Source organism: Chiloscyllium plagiosum, chromosome 34, assembly GCF_004010195.1.
Source record: "Chiloscyllium plagiosum isolate BGI_BamShark_2017 chromosome 34, ASM401019v2, whole genome shotgun sequence".
In the NCBI taxonomy this organism is placed as follows: domain Eukaryota; kingdom Metazoa; phylum Chordata; class Chondrichthyes; order Orectolobiformes; family Hemiscylliidae; genus Chiloscyllium; species Chiloscyllium plagiosum.
Genome location: NC_057743.1, coordinates 37,222,686 through 37,232,321, shown reverse-complemented (window position 1 = coordinate 37,232,321; position 9,636 = coordinate 37,222,686). Strand labels below are relative to the sequence as shown.

Below are 9,636 nucleotides of genomic sequence, written 5' to 3'. Positions count from 1 at the left end.
AATGCTGTTACAAAGACTGATGCATATCCAATTCCACAGTTGGAGGACTGTGTCGAAAAAGTGGGACAAGCAACTTATATTTCTAAGTTGGACATGCTCAGAGACTACTGGCAAGTCCCTCTGTCAGAGAGAGTAAAGGTGGTTTTGGCTTTCATAACGCCAAATGGACTATATCAGTTCAAAGTCACGCCATTTGGTATGAAAAACGCTCCAGCCACATTTCAGAGACTGACTAATAAGGTCATTGCGGGATTACCCAGCTGTGTGGTGTATATTGATGAGCTGGGGATTTTTAGTCACTCAGGGAAGGAATGTTTACAGCATTTATCGGACTTGTTCGATTGACTTCGGAAGGCAGGCTTGGTGGGAAACCTGGCTAAAAGGGAATTTGCCAAAGACCAAGTCACCTTCCTGGGCCGTGTTATTGGACACGGTCCCATGAGATGCAAAAACGAAAGTAATTGTGGAATTTCCAACACCATCGACGAAAATATCAGTACTACAATTCCTGGGATTGAGAGGATTTTACCCGAATGTTTGTGCCAATCTTTAGCAGTGTGGCTGCTCCACTCACCGAATTGTTAAAAAAGGGCAAGAAGTTCAGTGGACAGCGGACTATCGAAAGGCAGTTGACAGCCAAAACATTGTGTTAACCACTGCCCCAGTATTAGCCACACTGGATTACAGGAAGCCTTTCAAGGTGGCTATCGATGCCAGTGATGTGGGTGTCGGTGCAGTGCTCCTGCAGGAGGATGACGAGGAGATAGAAAGACCCATTGGATATTTTTCCAGGAAGTTGAATATTCATCAACAGAAATATTCAACGGTAGAGAAAGAGACTTTGAGCTTGGTGTTGGCATGCCAACATTTCAGTGTTTATATTCCCAGCTGTGCATCTGAGACAATCATATACACTGATCACAGCCCATTGATATTTGTGGAAACCTTTAAGGACAAAATGCAGCCTGTTTGGATGGAGCTTGTTGTTGCAGCCGTTCCATGTGACAATTCTGCAGGTGGCAGGTCACGGGAATGTGATTGTCGATGCGTTATCGAGACTCGAATGAGATACGGAGGCGTTCGGTGATGGGTTTACCGCAGCCTGAATTTGCATGTGGTTGTGCACGTTTGCATATTTATAGTTAGTATAGTGTATATGTGTGTTTAGACTACTAACCAAGTTTTTGAAGGGTTAAAAATGAAGCCATCTTTTGGTATTGATGGTATTTTTTTAAGAGGGGAGGTGTCACAAAACTAGTTCTTTATTTCTAAAAGCTGTTCGTTGGCTCAAGGAGACTATGTCCTGGGATTTTTCCAGGGGGTAGTAAACCAGGTCAAGTTCCAATTCGTCTGGTTTGGTACAGAGATTAAAGGGTGTTGAGAGGCCTTTTTGTTTATATGTAAACAGATGAGACTTCAGGCCAAAGTGGTCATGTTTTAGAAGTGAGCTGTGGAATGAAAGGGGAACGGTCAGCTCTCTAGCTGGGCTGAGCAGTTTAATTCAGTCCAGAACTGGTTGGAGGCTCAGCAGTCAGCTGTGTGGAAACTCTGTCTTCTGCCCTTCTAACTTCAACCTGTAAGCATCTGACCCTGTTTTGTACTGTGTTTTAAAGGGGGTTGCTTATTAGGACTGTTGTATATTTTCGGAACAGCATACTTAACGCTCGTTTGGATAGACTGAGTTCTGTCGGGGTTCTTTATTCTGTTCTTTATGTTTCATTGTATAATTTTGTGAATAAACTTTTTGTTTGTTTTAAACCCAGTCGTCAACCTCGCTAACTTAATCTGGGTAATTTTCACTGTACACTTACCAAAACAAATAGCAAAGTTTTGGTCTGAGCTGCCTGCTTGAGAATGTTCTGAGTGATCTGGCCGAGTCCATACAGAATTCTTCCAACCAAAGTGCATGACCTCACACTTTTCCAAAAGAAAAGGCATCTCCACATCACCCTGACACCTTCTATCTCATTGATCTTGATGTCTAATATGAATAGGCTTCTTGCTGCTATCAGGTAGGTAAAAACAATGTCTGCAGATGCTGGAAACCAGATTCTGGATTAGTGGTGCTGGAAGAGCACTGCAGTTCAGGCAGCAGCCAAGGAACTTCGAAATCGATATTTCGGGTAAGGGCTTTTCGGGTCGATTTCGAAGCTCCTTGGATGCTGCCTGAACTGTTGTGCTCTTCCAGCACCACTAATCCAGATTCTTGCTGCTATCACACAGCCCAGACATTACCCCTATCCTTTGTTAAGATGTCTACCAGCCTCTCTGCTGGGACAATTCCTAAGTCGGTCTGTGCCTCAGCCACACCAATAATAGTTAGTTGGGATGGTTTCTGAATGTTTTTCCTGACTCCTGCATTCCTGTTCAGTCACCTCTCTACTTTACACTTCATAAATTCCACTGAGTCAGTCATCTTGGGATATGGTTCTCGCCATCATCCTGAATCAATTTTACTTCCTGACCTCAGCTGTCTACTCAGCTGAATTGTTTTTGTTAATGTTAAGGCTCCACACACTGGAGTCAGACCGCAATTTTGATGCTCCAGTATACTTTTTTCTTTCCACAAACATTATACTGTATTTATGAAATTTATTAAAATAATTTCAATTATTCTTGAATACTAAAGTATTTGCAACAAAACGTAACTTGTCTCCAAATATCTCATATATTAGAGTTGATCTTTCTCCGCATCTTCTCTGTAGTTGTAATAGTATATTCTCTTTTATGACCTGATGTAATTATGTAAGGTATGATTTATCTAGTTTGTACGCAATACAATACTTTTCACTGTATGTCATGTGACAATGACAGATCAATAGAATTGTACTCGCTCTAATATTTGCAATGTACCTTCCATATCATGAAGCTCTACAGCACTGAGGATATCACCGAGACGGGGGACAAAACGCTTGCAAACCAACTTCTCAGCTCTCCGAAGATACCCACAACAACAACAACACTCCATATCAGTTATATGATGAGGCTGAAATATTTCAGATTAAAAACTGCAGTTAGGCAAACTTTTCTCCATGCACCATGTTCTGTGCTGCCTTCAATGCAAATTCAATGATCCTGATGTTCACCACATACATTCAATATCTGAGGGGGTCCCATAGGTCACAAACTCCTCTGGCTGAAAGGGCTTGCACTGCAACCTTTTCCCAATTGTCCCCTTGCAACAGGTTCAAGGTTCAGGTGCATCCCTCAGCACATAGTCCTAGACTTTGGAAGGTGCCAGTCTGCACCACTCTCACAAACCTTAGGTGTCACCTTAGAAATGCACACAAAAATGGCTTCCATAGCAGCATGGAGCAGTGAGCTCTATACACAGATCACTCTGGGGTTTGTCATTGGAAAATTTACAAAACTCTAAGACCCAGGAACCCTGGACACCTCTGATTAAAAATAGATTGATTCTGAAAATGAAGGTGATAGGCTCAATCTAACATCTAAATGACCAAAGCACTGTGTCCCAGCAGGTTGGTCAGCTATCTCTCTTCCAGCCTCCAACAAAATCACAAGTGGGCAGGTTGGTTCCTGTTCACAAATGTTGCATTTTAACCTCCAATATAACTCACAAAAACCAATGGTTATGTTACAGTTCTGTATCTCTAAGGCAATTGGAAACCATAATGACCTACAGTCACAGTCAATGATACAGCAGCATGGTGGCAATGTCATTGGACTGGTAATCCAGAAGCCAGGGCTATTAACCTGGGGACTGGTAATCCAGAGGTCTGGGCTATTAACCTGGGGACTGGTAATCCAGAAGCCAGGGCTATTAACCTGGGGACTGGTAATCCAGAAGCCAGGGCTATTAACTTGGGGACTGGTAATCCAGAGGTCTGGGCTATTAACCTAGGTACTGGTAATCCAGAGGTCTGGGCTATTAATCTAGGGACTGGTAATCCAGATGCCTGCGTTATTAATCTAGGTACTGGTAATCCAGAAGCCAGGGCTATTAACCTGGGGACTGGTAATCCAGAGGTCTGGGCTATTAACCTGGGGACTGGTAATCCAGAAGCCAGGGCTATTAACCTGGGGACTGGTAATCCAGAGGCCTGGGTTATTAATCTAGGTACTGGTAATCCAGAGGTCTGGGCTATTAATCTAGGGATTGGTAATCCAGAGGCCTGGGTTATTAATCTAGGGACTGGTAATCCAGAGTCCTGGGTTATTAATCTAGGGACTGGTAATCCAGAGGTCTGGGCTATTAATATAGGGACTGGTAATCCAGAGTCCTGGGTTATTAATCTAGGGACTGGTAATCCAGAGGTCTGGGCTATTAATCTAAGGACTGGTAATCCAGAGGCCTGGGTTATTAATCTAAGGACTGGTAATCCAGAGTCCTGGGTTATTAATCTAAGGACTGGTAATCCAGAGGCCTGGGTTATTAATCTAGGGACTGGTAATCCAGATGCCTATTAATCGGCAAACACTGCAGATGCTGGAGATCTGAAATAATAACAAAGTGCTGGAGAAACTTGGCCGATCTGGTCATACCTGTGGGTGGGCCGGTTGGGGGGGGAGGGGCAGTGTGGTGGTTGGAACAGTTCACGTTTCTAGTGCGAAATGATTTTTCTTCTTTGGATTCTTCAAATCCCATCACAGGGAACTGAAAGCTAATTAGTAACAGGAACACTAGATCCAGCCCACTAGATTTTCCTAAAAACCTATCATTTACGTACATCAGGGAAGGAAATCTGCAATCCTTACCCTGTCTGTACTACACGTGACTCCAGACCCGCAGCAGCGTGGTTGTGCCTTAACAGTCCTCTCCAATAGCTCAGCAAACCACTCGGTTGTGTTTAGGAACTGTCTCCTCATGGATAATAAACGCTGTATTTGCCAGCGATGTCCATATCCCATGAACGATGAAAATCAGAACTTCTGTGATATTGATCCATCCACAATTCTAATCCAGGAAGTAGCCATAAAACTGTTGTGCACCTTTAGTTGTTTTCATTCTGCCATCTGTAACAGGCCTCCGTAGTTACAACACCGGTTACCATCTGTTACCACACCTTCCACAACAAACAGCTCCATGTAATGACGCTCTGAGTTGCATTTCTGGCAACCGGCCCACAATCTGCAACACGTCCAAATTGTTTACGCTAAGATGTGACAGGATCCTGCTCCCGAAATGCCCAATTTAGTCATTGTTACCTCTGTGGTGTTCACCTAGCCAAGATCAGACAGATCGGTTTATGCCCCAGTAGCAGTTTAAACAAATTAACTTTCAAGGAAGTTTAATTCAAAGAAAAGCGTATGCAAATAACATCTCCTAATCTTATCAGTTCCTTCTCTCGTTTTATTAAGTCAACAAGGACATAGAGAAATATACAGGAAGACATAAAAATTAGTTGTTGCCAAGAAATAGGGAGCAATTATCTGTTGCCAGAAGCAAGTTTCTTTTAATTAATTGATGGTTCTAAAAATTCTGTGTACTCACTACACATCCGGTAGACATTTCAGGAATGGAATTATCTCCAAAGAACATCTTTTAAGGGAGTTCAGTTGAGTGGGACTCAGAGGCGTCACTGTATGTAACGTCACAGTTTGAATCTTGCACTCCACTCCAGAGGACTATAAGCAAACCTCAGGTTGCTCTTAGCTGGACCTGATTTATGCCTGTCACTCCCCTGGGACTGGTGCGTTATGAGCTGGGGTTTGTTGGCGGGTTTCCCCACAGCTCAAGTATCCTTCCAAAAGAAGAACCAAAACTCAGAAACATCGAGAAGGGAGGAGGGAAAAGGAAAGACAAAAATAATCTGGAACATCAAGGAGCAGAGAGTATCAGACTTGTGCAATACAGTGAAAAGGTGGTTAACTGACAGGTCCACACCAAAGGAATCTTATTACAATAGGAAAGCAAATCAAACAGCAGTATTTACTGAGGAATGTATTAGAGTTACAGAGTCATTTATTTTTTACAGCATGGAAAGAAGCCTGTCCTGTTTGTGCTGGTCATCAAACACCCAGTTTCCAGCACTTGAACTGTCCCCTTGTGTGCAGTGGGGTTTCAAATGTCCATCAAAATAGTTCTTAAAATGTCTTGTGGGTTCCCATCTTTACCAGCCTTTTCAGGCAGTGAATTCTAGGCACCCTCACCAGCTCGGTGAGAACAAAATTCCTCAAATCCCCTTCAAACGTACTGTTCCTTACATTAAAACTGTGCCCCTTGCTGCTTTGCCTCTCAATTAAAGGGAAATATTCTCTCTAGTTCCCCTATTAATGCCCCTCAGAACTGTGTCCATCTCAATCCGAATCCATTCAGCTTTCACTGCTGGAAGGAAATCAACTCCAAACTATATCGCGTCTCCTCATAGTTGAATCACTGCAGCCCCAGGCAACATCCTGATGAATTTCTTCTGCATCCTCTCTACTGCAGTCATATCTTTCCGATAGTTTAGTGGGCAGAACTCCTTACAATATTTCAGCTGTGACTTAGAGTCATAGAGATATAGAGCATGGAAACAGATTCTTCAGTCCAACCAGGTATCCTAAATTTATCTCGTCCCATTTGCCAGCCCTTGACCCATATCCCTCTAAACTCTTTATATTCAAGAAATTTGGCATCCAGATGAGTTTTAAATGTTGTGATTGTACCAATCTCCACCAGTTCCTCTGGCAGCTCATTTCATACACACACACCACCTTCTGTGTGAAAATGTTAGGTCACTTTTAAATCTTTCCCCTCGCACCTTAAACCTGTGCCCTCTAGTTTTGGACTCCCCCACGTCGAGTTAACTAAAGGTATTTGATAGCTCCATCATCACCGCTTTGATCTAGTATTCAAAGATTTGACTAAGAACGGAAAGTATCCTGTATGCCATCACGACCACTTTATCTACCTAACTGCAGGGTAACAGGGAGAGGAGGGGAGCGCTGGGTCTGAGTGGGATGCTGTTTGGAGGGTCGGTGTGGACTCGATGGGCCGCATGACTTCTATGATTTGATGAATAATTTTCCTGAATTTGTAACATGACTAAGTAGAAAGGGAATAAGAGAGTTAGTAGTAAGGCATCTCTATGACTCTATGACTCAATAACTAGTAATTCAGAGATCCACACTAATGCTTTGGGGGACATGGGTACAAATCCCACCTCATTGTCAGTGGAATTTAAACTCAGTGCTGCTATGAACTCTTGAAAGCAAGTCTCTGTTGTGGTAAGCATGAATCCATAACCAATTGTAGCAAAACCCCATCTGGTTCACTAACTAGGGAAGGAAACTGCCATCCTTACCTGGTCTAGCCTCCATGTGACTCCAGACTCACAGCAGTGTGCTGACTCTCATTCACTGAGTGAGCCATTCAATTCTAAAGTCTTTAGGCATGGGAATCAAATGCTTGTCTTGCCAGTGATGCCCATACCATTAGAAACTGAATGGGTCTGTAGCTCCAAACGTAGATGTAATTTCATTTCCATCCCATTCAAAACAAGAAGCAGGCCGTGCGAGAGAGGATTAACGGGCCTTCTGTCGAGTTAGGGAGCTCTGCAGTCACGGGGGCATGGCACTATTATGCCACATGCTGACTGAATGAACTCCTCCATGGGTGATGTGCCCAAGGTAATCCCTGCTCTGTTTGACTGTGGTTGGTTACCATGGGAACATGGGATGCCAGAAGTGATGTCGCAACACTCCTTTCAATCCTACCATGCAGATATAAGCACTTTGCTGACTGGGTCAGCATTTATTGCCCATCCCTAGTTGTCCGAGGGAAGGTGGTGGAGAGCATCAGTAGAAGGTGGTGTGGGCATAACCATAATGCCACTAAGAAGGGAGGTTCAGGACTTTGACCCAGCGACATATATTTCCAAGTCAGGATGGTGCATGGCTTGGAGGGGAACTTGCAGGGGCTGGTGTTCCTCTGTATCTGCTGCCATCATTCATCGAGACAGGAATGGTTATGTGTTTATAAGTCAATATTAAAGAAGCCTTGGTAAATTTCTGCACAGCATCTTGTAGATGGTACTCACTGCTGCAACTGAACATTGGTGTTGGAGGGAGTGAATGTTTGAGGTGTCCAACAGAGTCAAACAAGTTGCTTTTTCCTCGATGGTGATTTTTGGGTGTTGTTGGAACCATCTAGACAAGCAGACAGAATTTCTTGAGTTGGCTCTGTCAGTGTTGGAAAGGCTTTCAGGAGAGAGAAGGGGAACTGAAGATAAGCCTGCAGGTGTGCAGCAGGTGGTAAAGAAAGCAAATGTTGTGTTGGCCTTCATTGTGAGAGGTTTCGAGTACAGGAGCAGAGATGTGTTGCTGCAGTTATACAGGACCTTGGTGAGGCCACACCTAGAATATTGTGTCCAGTTTTGGTCTCCGTTTCTGAGGAAGGATGCTCTTGCTCTTGAGGGAGTGCAGCAAAGGTTACCCAGGCTGATTCCGGGGATGGTGGGAACTGACGTACAAGCAGAAGTGGACCAGGGTGGGATTGGTTTTGCTGCAGTTCAGACAAGTGAGGGGTGATCTCATAGAGACTTATACAATTCCAACAGGACGAGACAGGGTAGATGCAGGGAGGATGTTCCCGATGGTGAGTGCATCCAGAACTGGGGGATTACAGTCTGAGGATTCGGGGATAGACCATTTAGGATGGAGATGAGGAAGCATTTCTTCACCCAAAGGGTGGTGAGCCTGTGGAATTCATTACCACAGGAAGGAGTTGATGCCAAAACATTGAGGCGGCTAGATATAGCACTTGGGGGAATGGGATCAAAGGTTATGGGGAGGAAGCAGGATTAGGCTATTGAGTTGGATGATCAGTCATGATGGTGACGAATGGCGGAGCAGGCTGGAAGGCTGAATGGCCTCCTCCTGCTCCTATCTTCTATGTATCTACTCACTGCGCAAATCCTAACCTGCTCTTATATTTATGTGGCTGTGCCAGATCAGTCTCTGGTCGATTGCAATTCTGAGTGTTGATGGTAAGGGATGGCAATACCATTAAAAATCCTGGGGAGATGGTCGGTTTCTCTCCAGTTGGGGACGGTCATTGCCTGGCACTTTGGTGGTCAGAATATTGCCTCTCTAAATGTGACCAAGAGTTCTGTAGAACTGGCCATCCCAATGCTTTCTCTGGATCATAACCTTATTCCGCTTCGATTAAAAGAAACAGTGGATCTGGTTGCTCAGCTTATGTTCAAACCCAGTTGTACACACTAAGGAAGCTAAAAAATTTAGTGTTGGAAAGGTACATTATTAAACTCTTTAAAAATGGTGATCCATTGGGACTGTGATTATGGAGAGTTGGGAGAGCATCTGCTGGGGCTTGATGGAGGATGGGTATTATTAAAGGTTTTATATTCATCAAGAGGTGCAGTGATACCTTGGCTCAGTCTGATTTTTACATTCATGACTTGTAATCATCTGCAGTGCTCTGTGTGTGCGTGGGTGTCTGAGTGTGCGCGTGTCTGTGTGAGTGTGTGCGTGTGTTGTATGTGTGTGTACGTGCATGTGCGTGTGTGCCTGCATGTATGTGAGAGTGTGTGCTTGAGTGTGTGTGTGCGCATATGTGAGTGTCTGTGTGAGAGAGTGTTTGTGTGTCTGTGTCTGTGTGTGAGCGTTTGTGTGTGTGTATGAGTGTGTGTGAGTATGCGAGTGTGTGCATGTGTGTGTGTGCGTGTGTGT

General features: G+C 44.1%; 1 protein-coding gene across 3 annotated transcripts in view; it reads right to left on the bottom strand.

Moving 5' to 3' along the window:
* pik3cd (phosphatidylinositol-4,5-bisphosphate 3-kinase, catalytic subunit delta) overlaps positions 1-9,636 on the bottom strand; it is a 222,697-nt gene that overhangs the window by 121,684 nt on the left and 91,377 nt on the right. For 2 of the 3 annotated variants that reach the window (XM_043676184.1, XM_043676187.1), the window contains exon 1: positions 4,720-5,153. The exons of the other annotated variant lie outside the window; for it this stretch is intronic. The gene's annotated coding sequence lies outside the window, so the exon portion shown is untranslated. Of the gene's footprint in view, positions 1-4,719; positions 5,154-9,636 lie in introns of those variants that run through there. 3 annotated transcript variants of the gene reach the window in all.